Source organism: Cimex lectularius, unplaced genomic scaffold (assembly GCF_000648675.2).
Source record: "Cimex lectularius strain Harlan isolate CLEC.00 unplaced genomic scaffold, Clec_2.1 scaffold261, whole genome shotgun sequence".
Lineage (NCBI taxonomy): Eukaryota > Metazoa > Arthropoda > Insecta > Hemiptera > Cimicidae > Cimex > Cimex lectularius.
Window position 1 is genome coordinate 214,219 of NW_019394188.1, and position 14,608 is coordinate 228,826.

At 30.9% G+C, this 14,608-nt stretch overlaps 1 protein-coding gene across 2 annotated transcripts in view; it reads right to left on the bottom strand.

The window, feature by feature from the left end:
* LOC106671023 (G-protein coupled receptor moody) overlaps positions 1 to 12,207 on the bottom strand; it is a 55,187-nt gene extending 42,980 nt beyond the window's left edge. The window contains exon 1 of one of the 2 annotated variants that reach the window (XM_014401771.2): positions 11,948 to 12,206. The gene's annotated coding sequence lies outside the window, so the exon portion shown is untranslated. Of the gene's footprint in view, positions 1 to 11,947 lie in introns of both variants that reach the window. The other variant, XM_014401774.2, reaches the window with a different exon arrangement.
* Positions 12,208 to 14,608: the final 2,401 nt, after the last annotated feature.

Sequence of the window (14,608 nt, forward strand, 5' to 3'; positions counted from 1 at the left end):
AATAAAATGCTTGTTTAATTTTTGAAAGCAACCTTGAAACAGGTAGGAAAAGTCCTAGTATTGAGTCACGTACCTCAGTGTGACTCATATCGGAGCTTTTAAATCTACGGTCCGCTTCGATTTAACTGAGAACAAATGAGCTCATCATCAATCATTTTGCATTGTTTACTAATCTAAAATTCTTATCGATCAAAGCACAAAAAAAAAACTTTCTATGGCGGATTCCAATTTGGAAAACGGGCTCGATGAACGTATCGAAAATTGCAAAGGAACCGAATTCCAACATCATAGGGTCATCGCATTTGTGCTTAAACTGAGTGAGTTTAACTTCTGCCTACCTATTATTTTGAATGGGGCATTTTTGGCGACGAATCCCGAAAATTTGTTTGTCTAGTTTCTTACGAACCAAACCGTTTTGATCTATCTCTCCAGGATACGAATAGGGGTTCAACTATTTCAAGTACATTTTTTCAGTTTTTTTACACTGAATGATTAAATTTATAGTTTGTTTTGATGGTCACGGAAAGAAAGTTTTATTTCGTTGTATTTTAGGTTTATTTATTAGGTATAATCATAAATTTTTGGAGCGTCAGTGGCCGCAACGGTTTATTCGTTGACACGGCGCTCATCACTGTAAGGTAAAGATCCCGGGTTCGAATCCAGCTGCCTTGCATTTCAACGCGAAATACTTAAAAATGGGCTCTTTTTTCAAAAAACATCGGCACCGGAGCGTACATATAACGTCGTAGTTGAAATACCCTCGTTAAAAAAATAGAAATAAAAAATTCCATGCTGCAGTACATATAAGTTCAGTAACGTACAATATCCTACAATACAAATTCTTAAAATATTTTAGCATGAAGCAATGTATGATAGAATGCTACGAAAAACAATATTATACTGAATAATTAATAATAATGCAGGCCTAGACTGTTTTTACATTCATTTTGCTACTATTTAATAGAAATGAAAAATTAGTAAATGTGACTCCCCAGCTAGAACACTCGTAATTACTAATTAATCAACTATTAACACTATGTTTACATTTGTTACATTTTTTTAAATTTTGCGATTTAACTTTTATCGAAATATGTTAATTATTCGTTATTTAAATATTTTTTTATCATTTTTGCCTTCATTCGAGTCATCTTCAAGGAATAGTGTGGTCCTATTGTTGTGGTGACACGTTGGTGTTGTGTGAAATTTACAACAAGAATAGCACCACATTTTATGCTCTGAAGATGTGACCCGAATAAAGGACGAAACGTCGGCAAAAAAATTGAAAAGGTGTTTTTCTAAACTATCTTATTTTTGTCCGCTCCTCACGAATCCAAAAAATTATTCAACAACTGGTCACTAAAAAAACACACCTTCTTTATTTACATTATTGTGGAATTTATAGAATTGTACTGTTACGTTTTCTATAGGAAATTTGTGACTTATGCATTCCAGTATGGGATAGAATCCAGCTTTCGACGTACTTACAAATGGACTTATTTTTTAAAAAACACCAGCACCACGAGGGCTCATATATCCTTGTACATAGTTGAAATACCCTCGTAAAAAATAAATAAAATAAATCATAGATTTATTTCCAAGGATCACAATATAACCTATTCAACAATATACTGAATTGAATTATTTTTAAACTAGCTCATAAACAGATTTTTGTGAACTTTTGGTTTAAAAAAGAAAAAACAGTAATTTTTCTATGTTTAATAAATGAATAGAGTTTGGTTAAATGTAGATAATAGAAAAACTGTTAAATTGACCAAAAATAACGAGTAGAGAATAAAAATATTGTTTGATTTGAGATCTAAATCTTGGGTGAGTTTTATTTCGCTTATTCCAATAGCAATCTGAGTCTTCCGGTTGTGATTGTTGACGAATTAACCCAATACGGTTGAATGATATCCACTTAGTTACTTCAGTTACCTACTTACAATTGTTGTACTGTTTGTATTAACAGATGTACGTGTTGTAATAGACGAAACGTTACGTGATTGTATCTTTTTCTCCAAAGATACAAAACTATCATAGATGTTTTCAAATTTTTTAAACTATTCGGACTATGTACCCATTTCGTGGATTCATCACCAGGCCTCTCTTGGAGAAATTCACACTGTATTAGATTTTTTAAAATACATCCGCTTACTCAAAACGTTCTTAAAGTTGCCGACTCCGCTGAACTGTTGCAACGGTTCATTGACAACGTTTTCATTTCAGTTCTCGGTTGGTTGTAATATGTTAATTTTCTTTGACATATGTCAAAGATGATTCATCCCTTGTGTTTTATTTTTAACATCACAACTTTGCAAATGGTGTTTCGGCGTTACAAATAATCCTGTGTGTAGAAAACGTAGAAAATATTTTTCTTTTGTAACACAAGTCTATTTTTGTTTTAATAACCAACCTGAACAATCGTTCTGAGCAAGCAAATTTCACATGAGAAAAGAACACATATTCGTAATATTTAATATAGTTTATCCGGAATATTATCACAATATTTACAATACGAAAATTACGACCTTGTGTTTTTTAAACAATTTACAAACAACCTTCTATTTGTAAAAAAAATTGATTATATGTTATTTAAACAAAGTGTGAGGTCAAATATTATATATAAAAAATTACAGATATTTGTTATCATTTACAAGTTTCATACAAGGTGAAAGTCGCTACTCTCTGGCGGATCCTGTTTCTAAAAAAATTGAATAAAATGTTTGTATTCAATTCTCGAGAAGAAGCAGTTCGTCATGGTGCTTCCCGGATTTTTAATAAAACTATTTCCTTTTCCCAATGATAAATTTAATCAAAGTACGTACAGCAGATTAGTGGCTAGATCAATTTTCTAAAGCAATATTTTCATAACAAAATAAGGTCGAAATTTTATTTAACTAACGTTTCAAACCTGCTACCTATTTACATATTTTCACTAATAGAAAACAACGTTATTTTACTGATATAAAAAAATCAATGGTCTATCAGGCGTATGTCAGGCAAAATGGGACATAAACAGCTTGGTTCTTATTCTCTATTTTTCACATGACATAATAGTACGATAATGACTTTTTCAAAGTCGATGAAATAGAGACAAATTTTTGGAAGATAAAAGTAATGCAAGTACATGAAAAATGTAAACAATTTTTAATAAAACGGACATAAATAATGTAACAATGATACCATTCTTTCGTTTATTCATAAAAATTCAATACGTAAAGGACTGATTTATGACCATAATTATTTTATTATTTCTTGAGTTGGCATTTCCTTTCTTCCATAATCATGGTAATTTCAGGTGTTCAAGTTGAACACTTGCTTCACCTTCATTTTCAGTATTAGAAATATAGGTTTTTAGTTGAGATGAAAAAAAGTTAATGGCACGAGAGGGATTCGAATTCGAGTTTGAAAAATGGCAAAAGGAGGGAAAACTGATAAGGTGGGGTTGAGAAGGGGAGTTGATGTCCGATTGATCGAGGTCACGATAGCTCAGGTGTTAGAGCAGCGGCGTATCTAGCCGAAGGTCGTGGGTTCGAATCCCTCTCGTGCCATAAACTTTTTTTCATCTCAACTAAAAACCTTAATTAATTGTCATAAATTAATTGGTCAAGCGGACCACGAAAGTAGTGAATTAGAAATATGGATAACTTTTTTCACTAACGAACACTCTGGATCAAGGTATGGTCTTGACGAAGAAAGCAAATTCAGTTGTTACTACCTTCTTCAACCTGATGATGAGCTGTAGGCTCGAAATCTGGATCGTTTAAAAACAACTTAATGTGAGTAAGAACTATCTTTTTAAAAAGATCAAATTAAGTTGTTACTGCCATGCTTTTGACTTATTTTAAAGTCATCATCAGAGCAAAAAACAATTTAAATATGCCCACAGATTGACATATTTAAGGTTTTTACAGGCGATCTCAAATTTCCTTCAAGACCGGCTCAGGCCCAACATTGCCATGGGGACTGTGACAGTGTGATTGAGTCGGTCGTGGAAATTTGAGATCGCCCGTAAAAACCAAATTAAAAAAATTTAAGATTGTTTTTGATGACCTTAAAATAAGTCGAAAGCTTGGCAGTAACAACTTAATTTGATCTTTTTAAAAAGATAGTTCTTACTCACATTAAGTTATTTTTAAACGATCCGGATTTCGAGCCTACAGCTCATCATCAGGTTGAAGAAGCTCTACAACCACGTCTCTCGACATGAATTGCACGACTGAACCCCCCGGTCCCCCGACGTTCGACATCAAGACGTTCAAATGAAAAAGCTGGTTTTTAATGCCCCTCAATTATCACGTGCGAAAATCGGGAATTATAACACAATTAAATATAANAATATTAATAAAAAAATTTATTATTTTGTACGTCTAATATTATTTATGTGCATATTTAAAATAGGAAGTAGATCAAAAACCACCATATTATTAATGCATTTATCTCCATGTTCAATTTTACATTTTTTAATTTCTAATTTCTCAAACCAATCTAGTTCCCTCCCTTTATTGAAACTATGTATCACTATTGTATTTAAATTTAAATTGTGTTTTTTTAGATGGTCCTTAAATTCCGAAAATTTGGTTGATTTTGGCAAGTGTTATTGAACTCTCGTTTTTATTTCTCTACCCCTTTGTTCTATATATTTAATGTCGCAATCGTTACAGTTAAGTTGGTAAACCACGCTTATTTCTTTTCACTAATTTTCTTAATTTGATTTCTTCCCAAGACCATACCCTGATCCAGAGTGTTCGTGTCCACTTTTATTCAAATTAATGATGACTTCCCCTCAGCACTGAAATGTGGAATGATAAATGTTAATATTTATAGGCCAATAAATACAGTGTTAGATTATACTATACCTAAATTCTATTACCCAGTGGTGTGTCTAAATAATACGTTCTTAAACATTTCTTGACATGTTTGAAATCAGCCTCAGTAATACAAAGGTATGTAAAAAATATAAGGAATAATATGATTTGACAAGAAGAAAATTAATTTCTTTTTAATTTAATTTCTTTTTTCATATTTTTGAGAATCCCCTTAATAAGGACTGTAAAACTGTTTCTAACGATTTACACGCTTAAGCAAATATAAACATTTATTTCGATAATAAAAATTACGACTTCAGCCTTAATAACTGATGAGCGAAGTAGAGTGGGCGAGATCCACTACCCGTCCATTCTAAATTACAAATGTAACCTCCATTAGGTCTGATAAAGCTAACATCTGCCCATTTGTCCTAAATAATGTCAGTTATTATAATATACACATAACCCAAATTAAAAAGTATTATATGCATTCATTTTATTTAGAAGCAGGCAACAAGAATAAATGTGGCGTTTAAGCGTAGAAACAGTCTAAATAAAAACGCGTTTTCAAAACTGAAAAGTACCTGAAATGTATAAAAGTAATGTTAACAAAAACTGACTAGCCTATCGTGTAATGTAAATGTACTTACAATAACCCTAACCATCCCTAATAAGCTAATTAAAAATACAATATGTATCCACAAATCTGACTGTGACTGCGTTTACAGACGACGTCCATAACTCAGACCACAGTTTTGATTGGGTAATGTAAAATTTGTGAATTGTGACAAATATTACCAGAAGGCTCATTAAAGAAATGATTTATATACATCTTGTAATATGTGAATAAGATATAAAAAGTGTCATGTTATTTTTAGACGAATATTGAATTATCCAAATTTTTTTTAAAATGAGATAACTTAGGTAGTCCTACATTATCTTAACAAAATTTCCACCTATCAGATAGGTGTATTTACTAAAAATTGTGTGTAAGATGATTTTGAATTTGAATCAAATATTGTTATTATTTTTCTCCATTTATGATAAATGGGCAGATGTGTGGGTTTTATGTGATAAGATAACCTAATGGAGGTTGCAATTGTACTGTTGGATGGAGGAGTGGTAGATTTCGTCCACTCTACTATGCTAAACTCATACATTCATTATGGTTTGAACACACGGTTTTAACTACTGTAAGAAGAATTTTATTTTAATTAACCGTGTAAGACAGTAAAAATGGTTTTAAAGTCCTTACAAAGACGACATATTCCTCGATAGCTTTACGAAGGAACCGATTGCTCAAAATCGCCCTATCAGAATTTTTATATACAGATAAATCACTTCTAAATTTTAAATAACGACTTTCTGGAGAAAACATTGTAATATTAATTTATTTAGGTATTCAACTAACGGAATAATAAATGTTTCAACGTTTTATTGTTTCTAGGCGTAACATGAAGAAATATAAAAAATTTAGGCAAAGATATATGAAGCCATAGTCTATGTAACAGATTGATCGACTAAACGAAATTTGTTGGATTTTTATTGGAAAATAAAATAGAAGAACACATACAAGAAATCTATTATAGATATGTTTAATAACTAATCGATATATGTATATTACCATTAATAAATAATTATATGTTTATTTAAACTCTGATTTTTTAAAAATCATGAATAATCTAGATGGAAAAATAATTCAATTCTTTTGTGTAAAGCTTTCAATCTAATCAAACACTTTAAACAAAATTTTTTGTAAAAGCAGACGATCTTGATAAATGTGGTACCTTTATAAAACTGTGAAAATATTTTACATTTATCGGCAAGTACAATTATTTTCCGGTGGGAAAAATAGTTCAACAAAAACTTTCAGAAAAATGAAATTTTTGGTTTATATTTAAAAAAACTTAAAACATTGCTAAGGTTTTTTTTAATAAGCATATTCATTTATAGAAGGAAAAAGGATTTACGTATGCGATAAAGAAGCTGCAATAAAATAATCAAAATCTGTATCTGAAAAAGTGACGATACGGATGATACGTCAAAAAAGCAAAGATTATAATTAAAAAACAACGATTACAGCTAATCTTTTTAGCACAACTACAAAGATTGTTAGTATTAGTTAGTCAGAATAAATTAATTATTTAATCGAGCAGCCGATATTAGACAGAGAGGTTAGTAATTCGTAAATATTTGGATAACGAATTACGAATATTTTCAAAAGATGAAATTACTGCAGTTACTAATGATTAATTACAGAATATTTGCAAAACAGGATATTCGCATAAATGTAAAATATAAATATAAAACTTTATTAAATTAGTTATTATTTGTTAAATACATTACTAAGAAAATAGTTTTTAGTTTTAGCAATTTTTTCTAATCATTTGTAACAGTCAAGAAACTTTCATACCTATCTGAAACTTTCATGAAATATATTAATATTTTGTTAATTAATAATGACACCATTAATTTTGTTTAACTTCTCCTTACAGTTTCGCAGTGCGTGTAGATATGTTTGTGTTGTAATAAACCATTATAATTTTTAACTTTATACATAGTCGTTATCATTTCTTTGAAAAAAAAAGCCAAATTTATAAATTTAATTATTGGACATGCAAAGAGAGCTTTTTGCTTGATAATTTATATGCCAATGCTTGGTAGCCAAGAAAAAAGGTATTAGTTTCAACATTCTTCAAAAATTCACTAATTTCGTGGTCCGCTAGACCAATTAAACATTACAATTAATTAAGGTTTTTAGTTGAGATGAAAAAAAGTTAATGGCACGAGAGGGATTCGAACCCACGAACCCCCCCCATTCTTCAAAAATGTTTAGTTTTTGACTTGGTTGTGCATGTATTTCAAGGTTATTATACACCAATTGATTAGTTTTTTTTTAACGAAGGATAATAAAATAAAATGGAACATCATAGTAAATAAGATATAATACAGTAATGGACAAATTTAACGCACCACTTTAGTTTAAAATTAAATCCATTACCTTTCTACATTACAGGAATTAGGAGCTATCGTAATCAAAATAAACTGTATATAGTGTTTTGTTTATTTTCTTTATTTATTTTGTATTGACTAATCTTATTTGCACAATAGTAGCATTACGCCCTTCCATTTTGCAACGCCTAAAGATCGCTTTCAGTTACATTCTTTTTCCTTTGATGATTTCATTTCATATTATTGTTTTCTTTCTTCTTCTTTTTCCAGTGATTTCATTTGATGTTATTCTTAAACCTTTTTTCATGGCTCCAGTCAGGCAGTTGAGTGAACATGACTGTGTCAGTGTCATAACATTATTAGAGGAAGGGTACAGCCATCATGAAGTCGTAGGAAACTGAATGAAAATTGCTCTACAATAGGAAGGGTTCGGCGCTTCAGAAAAAAAGGGTTTCACACTAGAAGGCCAGGTCTGGGTCGACCTAGATCTTTTCTCCAGGACTTAAAGAAGGGTCAATGAAAAAACCTCAGGGCGGGTTCTCGGCTCGTGGATCTCTTCATACCAAAGTTCAGAGAATGGCCAGACTTCAATTCGCAGGTGAAACATGTGAATTGGCCATTGGAAGGTCGAGGAAGAATTCTCTTTATAGATGAGGTGTGTTAGTGGATATGGAGACTCTCAGGGGAAAGGTACGCCCCATGTTTTATCATTCCTCAGCTGGCATTCCACGCTGGGCCATTGATGTTCTGGGGTGGCATTTCCATGGAGGCCCCCAACGAATTGGTTGTTGTATGAGGAAGATCTAACTTCAGAGAGATACTTGCAAAACATCGAAAAACATGTAATGCCATTTGCTCCCAACATCGGTGAGATATTCTTGCTAATGCCGGATAATGACAGGCCACATAGAGCACCTATTGTATGAGGTTGGCATTGAGTGCTTTGTGTGGCCAGTTCGAAGTCCGGATTTGAACCCCATCGAACACATTTAAGACCAACTTAAGCGACGAGTACGACGGCGAAACCCAGGTCCGAACACACTAGAAGAACTGGAAACGTCTACTCTTGATGAATGGGAAAGAATTTTTCAGCATTTTATCAGAAATCTTTTCTAAAGAATGAAAACGCGTTTAACGGATTTGATTCGTGCCAGGGGAGGAAATAATCGGTATTAAAGGTTTGTTTTTGATTTATTTTATATAAAAATCCCTGTTTAAAGAGAGCTTAAAGCGAAATCGAATCGCATTTGTAAAATATTTCTTTTTGCCTACTTTACTAATAAATTATAATTATATTAGCTACCCAAAGTATTTGGGGCATTGTATATATGCATTGACATATGCCAAAATTGATATTTATTTTTTGATCCCAAAAAATACCCTTAAATAAATTTTTGGTTTAAACTTTTCACCTTCTAACGACTCAGGATTTTTTTTTTAAATCACAAAATTGTAATTTTCAAACGGTTCCATTGAGGTCTATGAAATTATATAGAACCTTAAGACTTCATGTACTACACAAAACCGCAGTAGAATAAAATAAAAATAAAAATTGGGAAGTTTGGGCTCACTCATTATTTATTTTCTACTTACAAAGACAAAATTAAAACGTTGTTGACACTGGCTGATAGTAGACTCGGCTTTCTAACTGTTGTAAATAAACTTTGAATTTAAAAAAAAAAGTCAGTCGAATTATGAATTTTCAGGTGGAACAGAGAACATCGGCGATGTGCAAAATTGAACCAATACAAAAACAATTATAAAATGAATATTAGTATTTAGATATTTAAAGGGTGCTTAAAATAAATCTTAGTTTTTGTAAACAGAATATAACTAATATCATTAAATACATTCCTGCATATTATTTTCTTAACCTAGCTAAACAAACAAATTGACTGATAATGTAAAAAATTTGAAATGCATACAGAAAAAAGGCAGGTAGCCATATAAAAAAATAATTATTAAATTCCCTAAACTATTTTTTTCTCGGATCCTAGGGGGAAAAACGCTCGAACACCTGTCTAATATTTTTCAACCTGGTATCACCCTAATAAAAAGCATATGTTAATGCTTACATAATTTATTATGAACAACTCCTATTGTGCCCCTGTTGCAATTTTATTTTTTATATCTGGTAATTAACTAAATTCATACAATACGTTTTGAAAAAAAGGTTCTAATTTAAATACAAACAGAATTTTTATCATTCCATCTAGAATAAATTAATAGAAAGACAATATGTATTGTTGAAACAAGCTATCAAAATATTATATCTAATGGATCCTGCATTAACAATGGGACTTCTTGTACAATTAAATTTACAGATGATGAAAACAAATTGAAAACCGTTTAAAGACAATCGCGACTTTTGAAATCAATAGCAGCACAATTGACAAGTCACTACAGGCCTGGGTTCACGTCCCAACACTCATGAAGTCTTACAAAGGACAATTAATTAAATTAATTTATTTGTAAGCAATAATGAAATGATTTCATTTGTATCCCTGCTAAAACTGATGCTGTCAAATCATTGGACAAAGGAATTTAAAGAAAATTTATATAGTGTTATACAAAAAATAAGAAAAGAAAACGACTATAAAGGTAACTAACTGCTTGAGGCTTATAAAATAACATAAAAAATAACTATCTCTATTATATGTAACAGGCACTCTCAACATGACAGACAGAATGACACATCTACACGGAAAACAAACACTTTGAGCCCTGAAGATGGTTTCAATAAAGAACGAAACATTGGCATGATAAAGAAAATGTTTTTCTAAAACCTACGTCAACCCAGTCCGCACCTCACGATCTCCTAATAATCATTATCTGTATAATATATAGTTTAATAATAGGAAAAAACTAGAAGAGAAATAGGTTTAAACACCAAGTTAAAACTGTCACGACTCTCTTTTCAATAGCAATCTAGTGCAGAGATCGTTTGTTTTTCTGTGCTAACCTCATAGGAAAACAATGTCATTAAGCGCTTTATTACTCAATACTGTAAAAAGAGACTTGCGAATTAATATAAAAAAACTACAATAAAATAAAAACGATAATGATCAAACTGATACTAAAGCTTTCTATACAATGCTAATTTTTTTTTACATTTTTATTATTAATCCATTATGTTTAGTGGTCTAGTGACAAAATTACTTCATTCAATTAATTATTTTTTATGTAAAGTCTTGGTTGAGATGAATATTATTATTATTATTGGAAAAACATTTCTACGTATACCATTTTGAAAACATTTAGAACATAAATAATTTAAGAAAGTAGGAAGTAAGCTACTAATATTAAGAACTCGTTTTATTTTAATAATCTGTCGGGGTGATGAAGTGGAAAAATTATTTATTAAAAAATCCGAAAATACAACTATTCATTTGAATGAAATAAAATATTTTTTTAAAATTCTTAACTTATCTAAAACAAATTGGCAAATCCGAACGATATGTTCAAAAAAAATTATTTTTTCTTTTCCACGAAAAAAAAATATTATTGGAAAGATTTTGAACATATGTTTATTTATTGTCTAGCCTAATAAAAACATTAGTACACTTTATTTGGATTAATAAAGAAATTAATGTATAAGCATTATAGCATTATTCAACATATAAATTTTAAATTCCAATGATTTTATTTATTTTTACGATTTTTGTCTGATAATTACTGTAGTTATACAATAATCATTTAAACTATTATTTTTTTACCTATTTATAGAGATGAATAAAAAAAACCTGTAGCTCAGTTTTGAATATTTTGCGTTTACGTCAACAGTAACATGTAAAGTGATACATTTTGTGTTAGTATCATATTTATTTATATCATGCAATAATCATTAATAAATGATCATACATTAATCATTGTCGACTACTCTGCATCAAGGCATGGTCATGAAGAAGGAAGCAAATTCAGTTATTGCTGCCTCCAGTATCTTTATACTGCCTGAAGTAACAACTGATTTTGCCATTCTTCTTCGAGACTATACCTTGATCTAGAGTCATCGTGAGTGAAAAAGTGGTCGATATTTCTATTGTTAAGCAAAGTTGTCCAAATAATTTTAAAAATATGTAGCGTGTGTCGTAATTTATTACTAAGAGTGGCCAAAAGTATGTTTAACAATTTATGTATAAAAATTTTTTAAGGAATGTTTTTCCAATTGAATTTTAATATATTCATACCTGAGGCTATCCGATGTTGGATCAATAAAAAAATTCACTTAAAACTGATCACAACACTTGTCACAAACTGTCATTTTACCGTACCGAATCAGGTTTGCATCTGGCGACCCCTCGACGGTCCGTTTCGAACGATGCAGACGATGTTGACTGAGTCAGCCGTGTTCATGGTTCGGGGCCTGTTACCCGGCAAAAGAGGGGGGCCCCCGAGTCGGTATCTTCGCCTTGGCTCGCGAGGGTACGATATTTGTAAACAGGTGTTCTTCGAACCGAGAAACTGACTGACTCACTTGAGCCGTCACCAGGAATCGTGTGATTTCCAAAGCGGACGGGATTACACGGAGTGAAAAGCCGGGTGTGGCATGTCGTCGATTCGTACTCAAACACAAAAGATCGAGAAGAATACAAACAATTCGCTAGTTTCAATTGGAATACGCAGCAAGAACACTTTTATAAACATGACAAGAGCTCAATAATAATTCATACATAAAATTTAAATACAGCATGTCATCAAATAGTAAAATAATTTAATAAGTAAATTGAATTAAACAATTAAAATAAAGGGCAAATGAAAATAACTAATACACAAATACTCAATATAAAACCTTACAATATATTTCAATTAATTATTCTTTTTCCTATGAGCGGGAATCGAACCCACCAGTCGTAGGTCGTGTGTTCGAATCCCGCTCTTGACACTAAATTTTCATCTCAACCAAGACCTTAAATAAAAAGAATAAATGAAATTTATTGTATTGTTTTATAATAATATTTGTAGGTCAGTTATTCTCATTTTCCTTTTAATTTAATTGTTTAATTTAAATTATTCATCTTAACCAAGATAAAAAGAATAATTAGTTGAGATAAGTAATTTGGTCAATTAGACCACTAAACATAAATGGATTAATATTTACAGTAAATGTTTAATTTGCACCACAATTAACTCAAACAAAATATATTTACATGCAACGCTATGATTCGTAAATTAGGTGATAGCGTCGCCTTTTCAGGTCACAAAATGACCTTTTTTAAAAAGAAAACTTTTCAAAAATATAACAGCTCTAGAACTGGTTCAAATAATTTTTTTGAATGTTGCTATTAATTTGTCTGGTGTATATTGCCAGAACGAAGTACAACTCGCCACCCCTTACGCGGTTTCTAAGCCAAAGTGATAGGTAGATAATTTTTTATAATTAATACACAAATACTCAATATAAAACCTTATAATAAATTTCAATTAATTATTCTTTTTATGTAAGGCCTTGGTTGAGATGAAAATTTAGTGTCACCAGCGGGATTCGAACACATGACCTTCGGCTGGTGGGGTCGAATCCCGCTCGTGATACTAACTTTTTCATCTTAACCAAGATAAAAAGAATAATTAGTTGAAATAAGTAATTTGGTCAATTAGACCACTAAACATAATTAAATTAATACTTACAATAAATGTTTAATTTATACCACAATTAACTTAAACAAAATTTATTTACATGCAACGTTATAATTCGTAAATTAAGGTGGTAGCAACGCCTTTCGGGTCACAACCTGTTTTAAAAAGAAACCTTTTCAAAGAATAAAACAGTTCTCATGAGATAACTCTAGAAGTGGTTCAAATTATTTTTTGAATGTTGCTATTAATTTTTCTGGTGTATATTGCCAGAACGAACTACAACTCGCCATCCCTTACGCGGTTTCTAAGCCAAAGTGATAGGTAGATAATTTTTTATAATTAATACACAAATACTCAATATAAAACCTTACAATAAATTCCAATTGATTATTCTTTGAATGTAATGTCTTGGTTAAGATGAAAATTTAGTACGACGAGCGGGATTCGTAAACACGACCTTCGGCTGGTAGGTTCGAATCCCGCTCGTAACAATAACTTTTTCAACCTAACCAAGATCTTACATAGAAAGAATAATTAGTTGAATTAAGTAATTTTTTTTAAATCGGCACACTTTTCTCCAAAATGTTTCCCCATATTAAACTACTGATTACGAAAATCCGACAAGGATAAAGCACTGCAAATACAATATCTATCAAAACTATTCCGTTCATCAATATTACCAACAAAGTTCCGTTCTGCAGAACGACAACAGACAAACAATCGAGCGAGAAATAGACGACCATAATAGATTATGCTCTATTTCAGAAAAGACTAACCATGCAAATGTCAAATATAAATCAAACAACAAAAAACATAGAGACGATTGGAAAAGGACGAAACCCCTTTCAATAGGAAACGCAAAAGCATACATTTTATAAACACTACTATTTAAAAACCAAGGAAAATACTAATTTGGCAGAACATTGATTCTCAAAACAATAAACATAAACAGCCAATCAGAAAACAATAAACACTAAAATGACTAATATAAACAGTGACAGCAAGCGTGTCATTAACACTACAATAATTAGAGTAAAACTATGTTTTAAAATGCTTTGCGTTTGATCATTTATTAGTAATCAAATCCCACCAATACAAAACGTCATAAAAATTATTTTTAATTGAAAACTTAAAGATTTATTTTATTAAAGGGATGCAGGATGTCATCAATTCGTAAGTTAAATCCTGTAAAAATGAATGCACAATACTGGAATGCATAAGTCACAAATTTCCTATAGAAAACGTAACAGCAACAATTTTATATATTCCACTGT